This window comes from Dipodomys merriami, unplaced genomic scaffold (assembly GCF_024711535.1).
Source record: "Dipodomys merriami isolate MVZ:Mamm:240054 unplaced genomic scaffold, mDipMer1.0.p SCAF_10, whole genome shotgun sequence".
In the NCBI taxonomy this organism is placed as follows: Eukaryota; Metazoa; Chordata; class Mammalia; order Rodentia; family Heteromyidae; genus Dipodomys; species Dipodomys merriami.
Genome location: NW_027202271.1, coordinates 14,429,205 through 14,443,611, shown reverse-complemented (window position 1 = coordinate 14,443,611; position 14,407 = coordinate 14,429,205). Strand labels below are relative to the sequence as shown.

The window sequence follows — 14,407 nt, the reverse complement described above, 5'->3', positions numbered from 1 at the left end:
TTATATTCCAGTAAATCCCATTCCCACTCCACAAAATTATAATGTTCTAATAAAAACAGGCTCAAAATCCAGTGAGACGGCAGAGGTGATGAAAGTAGAGCCCAGCAGCTGGGTTGATTGAATTGTTACTAACAAATCTTGTTATGGTATCTGATCTCCCTGCCCTGAATAGGGGATAGAAAGGCCTGGCATTCAGACAGTAGTCCCTAAAACAGATCTTCAAAGAAGAGGGAAGATGATAACTATTACACATCTACTGAAAAATAGTTTTAGAGAAATTCAAATCATGTAAGTATGGTGTGGTAGGAAAGATCAATATGAGCCGGGCGCTGGTGGCTCACGCCTGTAATCCTAGCTACTCAGGAGGCTGAGATCTGAGGATTGAGGTTCAAAGCCAGCCCGGGCAGGAGAGACCGTGAGACTCCTATCTCCAATAAAACCACCAGAAAACCGGAAGTGGCGCTGTAGCTCAAGTGGTAGAGCGCTGGCCTTGAGCTGAAGAGCTAAGGGACAACGCCCAGGCCCAGAGTTCAAGCCCCACGACCGACAAAAAAAAAAAAAAAATCAATATGCAACACTGTTCCACAAATGTAGTACTTCAACATAGTACTGGTTTCCCTTAAGGAAGGAGGAACTGGAGGAATAACTGAACAGTTAAGTCCAGCTTTGTTTTAATACACTGGTATTCTATAGCTACCAGATAAATCCTAAGCCTTCTTCACACACAAACACAGACACAGGGGCTGGGAAGGTGGCTCAGTGGTAGAGCGCATGCTCGAGGCCCTGGGTTCAATTCCTCAGCACCACATAAGTAAAAAGAAAAAAAAGCCAGAAGTGGTGCTGTGGCTCAAGTGGTAGAACGCTAGCCTTGAGCTGAAGAGCTGAGGGACAGCGCCCAGGCCCAGAGTTCAGGCCCCACGACGGGACCCCCCCCCCAAAAAAAAAAAAAAAACAAACACAGACACACAAACACTTTTCTTTTGTGTGTGTTTGGGTGTATATGTATATTGATACTAGTTTGAACTCAGGACCACCAGCTTGCTATGTAGCAGCTCTGCTTGCTATTTGAGCTACCAAGCCAGTCCTTATATTTTTATAAAAGCAAAGATTTAAAGAGGTGTGAAATCTCTTTCTCTCCCTCCCCCCCCCCCCCCCCGGTTGTGGGGCTTGAACTCTGGGCCTGGGTGCTATCCCTGGGCTCTTCAGCTCAAGGCGAGCATTCTACCACTTGAGCCACAGTGCCACTTCTGGTTTTCTAAGTGGTTTATTGGAGATAAGAGTCTCATGGAGTTTCCTGCCCAGGCTGGCTTTGAACCGTGATCCTCAGATCTCAGCCTCCTGAATAGCTAGAATTATAGGAGCGGGCCACCAACACCTGGCCTTCAAAATGGTCCTGGAGCTTGAACTGGGGGCCTGGGTAGTCTCTGAGCTTTTTCAGCTCAAGGCTAGTAAATGCTCTACCACTTGAGCCACAGCTCCACTACCAGCTATTTGGTGATTAACAGTCTCATGGACTTTCTTGCCCAGGCTGGATTCAAACCATTCCATGATCCACAGATCTCAGACTAGGTTTAGCTAGGAGAGCTAGGATTACAGGCATGAGCCACCAGTGCCTGGTTATGTCTTCCCTTTTATTCTTGGATCCCCAAACAAATGTATGTTGAGCACTGGCAACAACTGACAAGTAAATGGTAAACTTAAAGGAACCAGCAGGAAGAACACAAGAGAGAAGTACAGGTGACATACAACATATTGTGAATTTTCAGCTTTATAATTTATTCATTATAAAATGTTCAATTATTTGGGGAATTGATGCTTCCTTGGAAGCTCTTAGGAGACACTAAAGGAAGGAAGAAGGAAAAGGCTGAAAATAGAAAATCTAGGGTTGAACTAGAAAGATAGTATTGGCAAATTCTAGGACTATCACAATCTGCCTCTTGACAAATTTTTCCCCAGTGCTGGGGAACAGAGGCTAGTGCTCTGTGAATTTTATGTATATGTGTGTATGTGTGCATATGTGTATACATATGCACACATACACACATATACATACCCCACCAAAAACCACATTCTTAGCTAGACCCTTGTAATCCTAGCTACTTAGGAGGCTGAGATTTGAAGACCATGGTTCAAAGCCAGACCAAGCAAGTAAGTCCATGAAATGCTTATCTCCAATTAATCACCAAAAAGCTGGAAGTAGAGCTGTGGTTCAACTGGTAGAGTGCTACTCTGGTGGGGAGGGGGAGCTAAGGGACAGAGCCCAGGCCCTGAGTTAAAGTCCCAGTACAGACAGACAGACAACAGACACTGACACACTGACTCACACATACACACACAAACACAAACACACACACACACACACACGTGCGCACGCACAATTATGCTTTTTTAAAATATAATTTTATTGTTATTATTATGGTGTCAAGCAAAGGGGTTACCATTTCATAAGTCAAGTAATGAGTACAATTCCTTTTAGATGATGTCATCCCTTCTTTTGCCTTCACCCTAGTTTCCCCCTTCCATCTCTGCCCACAAATTGTATAGTTTATTTTCATCTTTTCCACATAGTATCTACTAAATACAATAAATGCATTTCAACCTCCCTCACTCCATTTCTGTACTCCTCCTTTGCCCCCCTAAAAAGACCTCAAAAAAAAACCCCACAAATAAACCACAAAACAAAAACAAATTACACCACCAGTACGAGGGTTTGAACTCAAGGCCTGGCATTTTCCAAACAAGCTCCCTACTACTTAAGCCATCTGTCCACTCCTACTCTTAGACTTTCTACCTTCCCTCTCTCCCTCCCTCCCTCCCTCCCTCCTTCCTTCCTTCCTTCATTTTTTGGTGCTAGTACAAAAGCCTTCTGCTCTTGCTTAATTTTCTCACTCAACTATGGCATTCTACCACATCTCCAGTTCCTGTCCTTAGATATTTCTATACTCTTTTATGAATTAAGGTCATAAAGTATTAATTTTATTTTGGTCAGAGTTTTACAAGCTGCCACACTGGGGCTGGGAAGGTGACTCAGTGGTAGAGCGCTTGCCTTGCATGCATGAGGCCCTGGGTTCGATTCCTCAGCACCACAGAAGCAAAAAAGAAAAAAGCCGGAAGTGTCACTGTGGCTCAAGGGGTAGAGTGCTAGCTTTGAGCTGAAGAGCTGAGGGACAGCGCCCAGGCCCAGAGTTCAGGCCCCATGACCGGACCCCACCCCAAAAAAAAAGGAAGAATGTCTTAAATGTACATCTTATTGGAGGTGACTACTCATCTCCTGTAACTCTTCGGTACTATGCCAGTGAAACCAGGAATAGGACACAGGGTCATCCACAGACTAGCAGAGACTGAGAACCCATGTCTTAAGACCAATCCTCTTCTGGAACCCTTTCAGACAAAGGAAACCTGGTATGCAACAGCTTCTTGAGATACTGTAAGTATGTGGGAACTTGAAGGTCATTCCGTTTTAAGTATTTCAGGCATGAATTGCACTGAACTGACCCATAAGATTTCAGACTTCACAGAACTTATAATTCTAGATACAATTCTAGGGGAAAAAAAGCAATAAATTGCCCAGACATTACCCTCTCTGGTCTACATTACTGTGTGAACTTCTGGGTAGTCTCTCTGTGATTTCTCTCTGCCTTTGTACTAATTTCCACATGGGAAACAATGATTCTTTTTAAATGCAAATCAGATCATATCTTCATCTTACTCAAAAAACTCCCACTCAGAGTAAAACCAAAGCCCTTACCACAATGCAGGAGGCCACAAGTGATCTGGCTCTTGTTCACCTTTCTGTACTTCCTTACTCCATCTGGCCACATGCCTATAACTTAGTCTTCCAAGGCAACCAGTTTGTTCCTTAGGGTGGGGGTAGAGCCTCATATACAGCTCTCTCTGCTTAGAATACTAGTTCTCCAAATCATCACGATGCTCTCATTTCTTTGCAGTCCTTGTCATAATCTCTGACCACTATCTAGAACAGTATCTGTCTCTTAATTCACTCTTTCCATAGCCTGTTTCAGCAGTATACACAGTACAAATCATAGCTGGAATGTGATACAAAGTATCCTGAGTTCACATGGGCACTGCTATATCCTCTGTACCTGGCCCACAACTGGGCAGAGAATAGGTACTCAATAAACAGGTATTGGAAAAAAACAGATGATGTGTCAAAGAAGTTTTTGAGGTAATGGTTACTTGGGAAGAGTGTAAAAAAAAAAAGCTCTCAGAAGAGATGACACTTAAGCTACAACCTAAAGAATAAGCAGCCTATGTAACACCAAGTATCAAGGCAGTGTGGCATGGAAGATCTTGGTGTGAAAGGGGCAGATGCAGCCACAGCATGATGAGAGACAAGAAAAGCAGGAGAGATAAAGCTGGAAAAGTGATACCCTGAAGGCTGTGAAAAGAAGTAATTGATTCCACATGAAACACAGTCATTATTAAGAACTAAGCAGGGAGTGTTACATGATATGGTTAAATGTTTTTTAATAGAGCATTCTGCCTGCTGTGATGAGAATAGTGTACAGGTGACAAAAATGGAAGCAAAGAGACTAATTAGGAAACTCAAGTTGTTTTCCCATTGAAAAATGACAGTGATTAGTAGTGCAAGTGAATGCATAGGCAGAGACCAGTGTGTATTTAAGACAAGCACTGAGCTAAAACTGGTAAAACATGTTAAAGGCTGCAAAAAAGCAGAGAAAGACTTAGAAGACTCTCAAGTTTCTGACTTGACCATTTACTAAAATGAGGAAGCAATGGGGAGAATCAGAACTCTCCTCTACACCTATGAAGTCTGTATCAAAAGCTACTATCATCCAGGTGAAAGTCAGAGACTATGGCTAAGTTGTGGATAGAGACAGGACATCAACATAAGGATGATAGTTCAGCCACAGGAGTGGAGAAGAGGAAAAAGGATAGGCAGCAAGTGTGAGCAGTCAGGAGGTGCTTGTAAAGAAGTGAGAGGAGCCTGAATGAATCAGTCTCAGAGAATGAAAGAGGACAAAAAGTAGAAGACAGACTGAGGATGAAGCTTGGTGGTAGAGCTCTGCTTAGCATGCACAAGGCCTTGGATTTGATCCTCAGTCTGGGAGGTAAGAAAGCAAGCAGAAAACTCTTGGGAAAGATGTGGCTATAAAGGAAGAAAAAAGTAGATCACTGACAATAGGGAAGTTTGACAAAATAAGAGATTATTTCTTCTTGCTAAAACGGGGTACCCCAGAGCTTATCTGCATATCAACAGGGCTGCTCTGGCCAAAAAAAAAAGGAAGACCCTGCACACAGAGCTGATAGAATGAAGACACAGAGGCAGGCAACAAGGTCCTGTGAAGGATGGAGAAGGGCTGAAGTATAGTGGGGGAACAATGCAAGTCCTTACTATACACTACCCAAGCAGTGGGACATGAGAGATGGTCCAGTGCCAAAGGTACTTACTGTGTGTGATGTGATGGAGAGAAGATGAGAGTATGCTTCTAGATGGATGTGCTTTTTCTCAGATGAGTATAAAACAAAGCCAAAGGTGAGAGAGCAAAACAGGTATAGGAGATTAAAAGAAAAGGTGTGAGGGGCTGGGAAGGTGGCTCAGTGGTAGAGTGCTTGCCTTGCATGCATGAGGCCCTGGGTTCGACTCCTCAGCACCACATAAGCAAAAAGAAAAAAGCTGGAAGTGGCACTGTGGCTCAAGTGGTAGAGCGCTAGCCTTGAGCTGAAGAGCTGAGGGACAGCGCCCAGGCCCAGAGTTCAGGACCCACTACCAGACCCAAAAAAAAAAAAAAAAAAAAAGAAAAGAAAAAGAAAGAAAAGGTGTGAAACAGTCCTCTGTGAAACTGAGAAAACAAAATATTAACAAGGCTTTCCAGGTACAATAAAGACCACCTGTGACTTGTGCTTATGACTCATGGTATATTAGTAATACTTGTGTATATAGTAAGTATTTCCTTTGATCAATTTTACTGTCTTAAATTTACATCAAGAATTAGATTTTATGTCAAATACTGGTTGCTCATGCCTGTAATCCCAGCTACTCAGGAGGCTGATATCTAAGGATCCAGGCCAAGGAGGAAAGTCTGTGACACTTTTATCTCCAATCAACCACCCAGAAAGTTGGAAATGGAGCTATGGTTCAACTGGTGGAGTACTAGCCTTGAGTGACACATAATGCTCAGTAACAAGACACTATGTTGAGAAGGAATTTTACAACTTGGGGGGGGGGGGGGAAGCGAAGAGGAGTTGGTGAGGGAAGGGATACTTGTCCTATAGGACGATACCTGCTTACTAGGAATATCTGCTTCTCGTTCCTACAACCTGTGTACTGGTGATTAGAGCTTTTACCCATTCACACACTTCAACCTGAGGAGTAAGTTGAACCTCGCCTTATTGCACTGTGTTGAAGACTTGAGAACCAGATTTTCGTTTTCTTGGACGCGGTCTATGTCCATACTATGGACGGCGACTGGAAATATCAGCCTCTAAATACTCCACCGTTGTTGTTAGCTGAATGACCTCTGCCGGGCACACTCAGAATGAGTGGAAAAACAAAGGAGGGGGTAACAATGCTCGATAGAAAATGTACTCATTGCCTTACTCATGTAACTGTAACCCCTCTGTACAGTATCTTTACAATAAAAAAAAAAATTAAAAAAAAATAAAGTATCTTCGACCAGTTAAAAAAAAAGCTTGGGAACAGTGCCCAGGCCCTGAGTTAAAACCCCAAACCCATGTACACATGTACATACACACACACGTGCACATGTGCATGCACGAAAACAAAAAGAATTAGATCTTTAACATGGATTTTATAAATCTAATCCAAGTAAATATCCCCCAAACTAGATATTACATACTCTACACTTTCCCAGAATTTGATTTGGTCATCTGATTATCAACCATCTTTTCAAAAGAAATCAAACCAATTAAGAAAAAAGTTTGCAATTGGAACAAAATGTGACTATTAGCTGTCTTCTGTATTTCTGAATGAAATTATATACTAATACTTATAGTTTAAAGAAAAAATGTTAATGTTATTGTGTGTGTGCGCGCGCATGTACCAATCCTGGAACTTGAACTCGGGGCCTAGACATTACTAAGCTTTTTTTGCTCAAGGCTAGCATTCTAACACTTGAGCTACAGCTCTACTTCCAGCTTTTTGGTGGTTAATTGAAGATTAGAGTCTCACAGACACTCATGCCCAGACTGGCTTCAAATTATGAGCCTCAGCTCTCAGCTTCTTGAGTAGCCAGGATTACAGGCATAAGCCACCAGTGCCCAGCTATTACTTATGTTCTTTTTTTTTTTTTTTGATCAGTCATGAGGCTTGAATTCTATGCTTGGGTGCTGTCCTCTACCACTTGAACCACAGCACCACTTCTGGTTTTCTGGTGGTTAATTGGGGATAAAAGTCTCATGGACTTTCTTGCCTGAGCTGACTTTGTACTACGATTCTCAGATCTCAGCCTCCTGAGTAGTTAGTATTACAGGTGTGAGCCATTGGCACCCAGCTGCAAGCCCCATGACCAACCAAGAAAAAAGGGAGGGAGGGGGGAAGTAGATAGGAAGTAGATGCAACTAGACTGGCCATGTGTGTTTGTTGGTCATGACCGATGTTGCGAGCTGGGTACCTGGACACTTATTATGCTAGTTTACTACCTTAAAAAAAATTCCACTGAAAAAAGATAAAGGCAAGGAAAAAAGGCTACCTCTTGGCTACAGAAAAAGACAAAAGAAAAATAAAAGGTATCTTTTCTTTCCTTCCTCAACACACTGGTGATCTCCATGGCACAAAATTATTGCAACAAAGCAGTTTATCCTCATTGTGTTTCTCTTTATCCCTTTCAGTCAGCAAGAAATATAATATGAACAAAGACAAAGAGTACCCTAAGAAAGCAGGACTGGAGTGCCAGCCCTTGTACTTCCCAGTGTCCCCCTGCCTTGAGCTAAGAGGTTAATTTATTCCAAAAGCCCTTTAAAGGTGCTTACCACTTACCACCCTGGTGAATGTGGGCAGCAAATAGATGCTAAGAGGACTTGGCACTGAATAACTCCCTTTCTAGGATTTAAGGAAAGGGGTATTTCTCCTATTCTCCTAGCCCTACCTTGAACCCTTCCCACATTTGCTCCCATCCTTCCCTGCTTAAAACCTAGCTGGCAGCAAATCAGATAAAGGGCACACCACAGAGCTAGGAAGAACCAACATTCTATCAGACACAAAACTCCAACTGGCACAGCCTGGTAACCTGAGGGCTACCTGACTGGTTTTACTGACAAAACTGGTTGCCCAGGAGGGTGTGTATTATTCTGAGAGCAACAAAGGATGATTTCTTTACACAGGAACAGTCTTCAGAGCACATTCATTTTTCCAGCTTATTAATATCTACAAGAATCAGTGAATCCTACAGCTACAGGCATTTCTAGGTAAGTTTCACAAAACAACAAACAAATAAATAAAAAAGAAAACCTCTGTTGGGGCCTAGAAATCTGTTTTTATGTCATCAGGCATTTGTAGTTCTCAGGTTTAAAAACTAATGATCTGAGCTGGTGCTGGTGGCTCACACCTGTAATCCTAGCTACTAGCGGAGCTGATATATGAGGATCACTGGTTCATAGTCAGTCCAGGCAGGAAAGTCTGTGAGACTCTTATCTCCAATTACACATCAAAAAAGCCAGAAATGGGAGCTGTGGCTCAAGTTGTAGAGCAGTAGTCTTGAGCAAAAAAAGCTCAGGTTCAGTGCCCAGGCCCTGAGTTCAAGCTCTTGGGCCAGCATCCACATGCACACACGCATGCACGCACACACACACAAATAATGTGAACATACTGCCTCTATGCACCAGAAGCCAGAACTCCCTCCTAATTCACAAAAACCAATGTCTCTAGAAATTGCCAAGTTTCCGCAAGGGCAAATCAGCCCATTTTCAGAAAACTGGACTAAAAAGAAATTGGGGTACAAACAGAAGAAAAGATGAAGTAGATTGGGAGTAAAAAATTTTAAAATTAGCCGGGCGCTGGTGGCTCACGCCTGTAATCCTAGCTACTCAGGAGGCTGAGATCTGAGGATCGCGGTTCAAAGCCAGCCCGGGCAAGAAAGACCATGAGACTCCTATCTCCAATAAACCACCAGAAAACCGGAAGTGGCGCTGTAGCTCAAGTGGTAGAGCGCTCGCCTTGAGCTGAAGAGCTGAGGGACAGCACCCAGGCCCAGAGTTCAAGCCCCACGACCAACCAAAAAAAAAAAAAAATTTTTTTTAAATTGCTTCTAAGTAGTAAATCATAAGGAGTGCTGCTAGTAGATATCTATTTTTATAAAATTAAAGGAAATGGGCCTGAATAACAAAAAGAGGCATCTAGAGTGCTTGTAAGGGAAAATCACCTTAAATGTACAGGTTCATTACAGCCAGGATGTGGATACCTGTCTTAGGCTGATTAGAATGAGTTAGAATGAAAACACTGTGATATGACTCAGAAGCTAGGGAAGCAACCTGTGTCCCCTTGAGAAACCTCTGGAGGTCTATAGCCTCTGAGATCTCTTCTACCCTGAAGGCCAGAAAGACTTCTTCAGAAGGAACAGACATAACTCAGGTCCACAAGCAAGCCAACAAGGTTAGCAGGTTTGTGGCCCTTCCCTGTTGCTTTTGCCCCTCGAGGCTGGGATGAGCCTATAAACTGGTTTCCCCTTGGTGCTAACACTTATTCCCAGAACTTGCCTGCTATCTGTTTGAGGTTGCCTGCAAATGTGAGAACTGACCTGGACAGGTATTCTGCCCAGAACAGCATACCTACAAACTAGCTCTACGTCAGCATCAGCAAAAAACAAAGACAAAGAGTTGAAATCAGAAGAGTAAGAAATAGGTTGAGTCAGAAATTACTAACTACGAAGTCATCCATACTTTCTGGGAAGTTCCCAAGAATTTAGGGGAGTCCAGAAAGTTAAAAATAGATAAATAATAAGTTTAAAAGTCAATGGTAGGGGGGCTGGGATGGTGGCTCAGTGGTAGAGCGCTTGCCTTGCATGCAAGAGGCCCTGGGTTCGATTCCTCAGCACCACATAAGCAAAAAGAAAAAAGCTAGAAGTGGCGCTGTGGCTCAAGTGGTAGAGCGCTAGCCTTGAGCTGAAGAGCTGAGGGATAGCGCCCAGGCCCAGAGTTCAGACCCCACGACCGCACCAAAAAAAAAAAAAAAAAAAAGAAAAAGAAAAGAAAAAAAGTCAATGGTAGGGGATTGGGAAGGTGGCTCGGTGGTAGAGTGCTTGCCTTGCAAGCATGAGGCCCTGGGTTCGATTCCTCAGCACCACATAAGCAAAAAGAAAAAAGTCGGAAGTGGCACTGTGACTCAAGTGGTAGAGCGCTAGCCTTGAGCTGAAGAGCTGAGGGACAGTGCCCAGGCCCAGAGTTCAGGCCCCACTACTGGACCCCCAAAAAAAAAAAAAGTCAATGGTAGGGCTGGGAAGGTGGCTCAGTGGTAGAGTGCTTGCCTTACATGCATGAGGCCCTGGGTTCGATTCCTTAGCACCACATAAGCAGAAAAAGCCAGAAGTGGCATTGTGGCTCAAGTGGTAGAGCACTAGCCTTGAGCTTAAGAGCTCAGGGACAACGCCCAGGCCCAGAGTTCAGGCCCCAAAACAAAACAAACAAAAAAAGTCAATGGTAGCTGGGCACTGCTGGCTCACTCCTAATTCTAGCTACTCAGAAGGCTGAGATCGAGGTTCCAAGCATGCCAGGGCAGGAAAGTCTGTAAGACTCTTATCTCCAATTAATGACCAGAAAACAGGAAGTGGACCTGTGGAGCTCAAGGACAACACCCAGGTCCTGAGAGTAAGCACCTTAAGAGACACCTCCCCATCGTCTCCACCTCCTCCCCCCCCCCCCCCGCCAAAAAAAAGTGAATGGTTAGACATTAGTAGCCTTTTTACTATGTAAAGGTCTATTTGAAATATTTACTTTTTATTCTACATACAGTACAAAAATACTTCATTTGTGCTGTTGATACAAAAGCACAAATTAAGGCAGGAGTGATTAAGCCATGTACTCATTTAAAAAAAGTTATTGATTCTGTTGAATCTTTTTTTGTTTTGTTTTCAATAGTAATGGGCATTAAACTCAGGACCTGAGTTCAAGGGACCATACCAGTTAATCTTTTTGCATGTTTAGATTTTGTTTTCCATATAAGGTCTCATGTTTTTGCCTACTCCGGCCTCAGACAAAGATCTTTCCTCTGCCTCCTGAATAACTGAGATTACAGGTATATGCTTTCATATTAAACTTTTCTGCTTTGTTTTCAGACAGAGTATTATGCTTTTGCATGAGCTGACCTCTAATAGCAATTCTCTGCTTTCGTTCTTTCAAGGGCTGGGATTGCCCACACTGTTGTACCTGGCTGCTTTTAATCACATTAACTCCAAGTCCCTATTTTTTTGTGCTTCAATGAAAAGCATATGTATAACTGAGTGATAAACTGTTAGTTGCTCTTTTAATTAACTCCATTTCTATCTGAAAGAATAAATAAGAAATATTTGGGGGCTGAGAAGGTGGCTCAGTGGTAGGGCACTTGCCTTGCATGCCAGAGGCCCTGGGTTCGATTCCTCAGCACCACATAAGCAAAAAGAAAAAAGCCAGAAGTGGCACGGTGTCTCAAGTGGTAGAGCACTAGCCTTGAGCTGAAGAGCTGAGGGACAGAGCCCAGGCCCAGAGTTCAGGCCCCATGACCGGACCCAAAAATAAAAAAAAATTTGGATATCTATCTAGCAAATATTTCTCATAAATTAAGGTAGAATGTTCCATAGTGGAACACTATTGACAATGATAAATTTCAGTGAGCTGACAGTGATTTTAAGCAAAAATAAAAATCTTGCAAGACTTGAATTTAACCAGCTAGCATTATAATTGTTGGTGCTACTAACTGAAATATGCCAAGACTTGGGCCAAGGCTCAGTAAAATTCAGTATTTTTCCAAATCCCCAAAACATATTTTTCTAAAAAAAAATTTTAGAAAGCATGAGTAACATCTATTCAAAGTACAAGACAGACCAACAGTTTTTTGGTTTTTGGTTTTTTGGGGGGATTTTTCCCCCCCTGGCCTGAACTCTGAGCCTGGGTGCTGTCCCTCAGCTCTTCAGCTCAAGGCTAATACTCTACTTGAATGGCCACTTGAGCCACAGTGCCACTTCCGGCTTTTTCTGCTTATGTGGTGCTGAGGAATCGAACCCAGTGCCTCATGCATGCAAGGCAAGCACTCTACCACTAAGCCACCTTCCCAGCCCCAGACCAATAGATTTTTAAGTACTATAGTATAAAAATTAATATTGGTAGAGGGCCTATACAACAAGCACAAGGCCTTAAATTCAAACCTGAGAATGCTCAAAAAACAAAAAAACTGTAAAGTTAGAAAATCACCTTTATAAACAAAGGTAAAGCTTTTATTAGCTTTAAAAGAAATTTCAAGGAGATATAAACAAGGATATATAAACGGACTGCTTCATGCTTAAAAACTGAAAATTTGGGGGGCAGAGGGAGGATGGGAAGGGGAAACAAAGGAGGAGGCCACAATGCTTGATAAGAAATGTACTCATTATCTTGCCCATGTAATTGTAACCCCTCTGTACAGTATTTTCACAATAAAAATAATTTTTTTTAAAAAAACTGAAAATTTGACAACAAAAGTACTTCTGAAGCTGAGCATGGTGGTAAACTGGTAATTCCAGCACTCAGGAGGCTGAGGCAGGAGTATGAGGGCAGCCTGTCTTAAACAAACAAAAACAAAAGCAATCTGACACATAGAACAATCCAGATATGTTTGTAAAGAATGATGCTAGTAAAATACTTCAATCTCAAAAGATTATATATCTTGTGAGTACATTTCTACTATGTTCATATTAAACTCTCAAAATTATAAATATGGAAGACAGATTAGCGATAGACAGGACCTAAGGAGGAAGCAGAGATGGGTGTGGCTATCAAAGGGCAAATGGAGGGATGCTTGGGGGCTGAAAATGGTTTTTTTTGTTGGTCATGGGGCTTGCGCTCTGGGCCTGGGCACTGTCCCTTACCTCTTCAGCTCAGGGCTAGCGCTCTACCACTTGAGCCACAGTGCTATTTCTGTTTTTTTTTTATTTTTTTTGTTTTTTTTCTGAGTGGTTTACTGGAGATAAGAGCCTCTCAAACTTTCCTGCCCCAGCTGGCTTAGTACCACGATCCTGAGAGCTCAGTCTCCAGATTGGCTTGGATTACAGGTATGAGCCACAAGTGCCAAGCTGGAAATGTTCTTATCTTGAGTGTATCAATGTCAACATCTTGTTGCAATGCTGTATTATTCTTCTGCCATATGCTAACACTGGGCAAATGAGTAAATAATGATAGGACTCCTGTATTATTACTTTTTTTTTTTTTTGGTCAGTCGTGGGGCTTGAACTCTGGGCCTGGGCACTGTCCCTCAGCTTTCAGCTCAAGGCTAGCACTCTACCACTTGAACCACTGAGCCACTTCCAGCTTTTTCTACTTATGTGGTACTCAGGAATCGAATCCAGGGCCTCATGCATGTTTGGCAAGCACTCTACCACTGAGCCACCTTCCTAGCCCCATTATTTCTTATAATAACCTTAAAATAAAAAGGTTTACAATTTTTTTCAGTAAGTGATGAAACATAGAAATTGATAGGATAGAGCATGATCATCATATCAACCAGCTTTAAAAGCTATAAATCCTGCCTGACAAGTTAAACTGATCACACATCTTGAAACTACTGGATTGGTGTTTTGTTTTGTTTTTTCATGTCTTAGGACTAGAAATTGTTCCTAAAAGTATATAATACTAGAGCCCTACATCATGTGAGACAGGATGCTGGGTGTAGGGGCTATATAAAGGCAAATAGAACCAAAACCTGCTCTCAAGGTGCTGTGTGGAAGGGATGACTGAAGGGCATATAACTTCTCAGTCCCAGTCTACATGTCCAAGAGCTGGGGTAGGGGTATAACAATGCCAGAGAAGACAGAAATGCTTTACAGAAAATGTGACAACTGAAGAGAGTCCTAAAGGATGAAGAGGTTGTTAAGGGAGGGAGGCAAGAAGAGGGAGGAAGCTGTAGCATACACTACAGTATCTTTTGTGAAAGGATATGATTGTATTTGTGTTTTATAAAGAGTGGAGGAAAAAAGCCAGGTGCCAGTGGCTCCTATCTGTAATCCTAGTGACTCTAGAAACTGAGATTAGAGGATAGTGGTTCAAAGCCAGCCTATGCAGGAATGTCACCAATTAACCACGAAAAAGGTAGAAGCAAAGCTATCGCTCAAGTTGTAGAGTGCCAGCCTTGAGCTAAAAGAATTCAGGGACAGCAACTCAGGACTGACGCGCCAGACGAGTTGGAAGGCTAGTGTGTTACTCTGAGTGAAATATGGGACAGTGTGGATAGAAAGAAGGAAAACAA

At 42.6% G+C, this 14,407-nt stretch overlaps 1 protein-coding gene and 1 non-coding gene across 4 annotated transcripts in view; one reads left to right on the top strand and one right to left on the bottom strand.

The window, feature by feature from the left end:
• Dip2b (disco interacting protein 2 homolog B) overlaps window positions 1-14,407 on the bottom strand; it is a 248,755-nt gene that overhangs the window by 175,004 nt on the left and 59,344 nt on the right. The gene's annotated exons all lie outside the window — the stretch shown is intronic.
• On the top strand, window positions 9,964-10,044 carry Trnaa-ugc (transfer RNA alanine (anticodon UGC)). The gene has a single exon. It is a non-coding gene; the product is annotated as a tRNA-Ala (tRNA).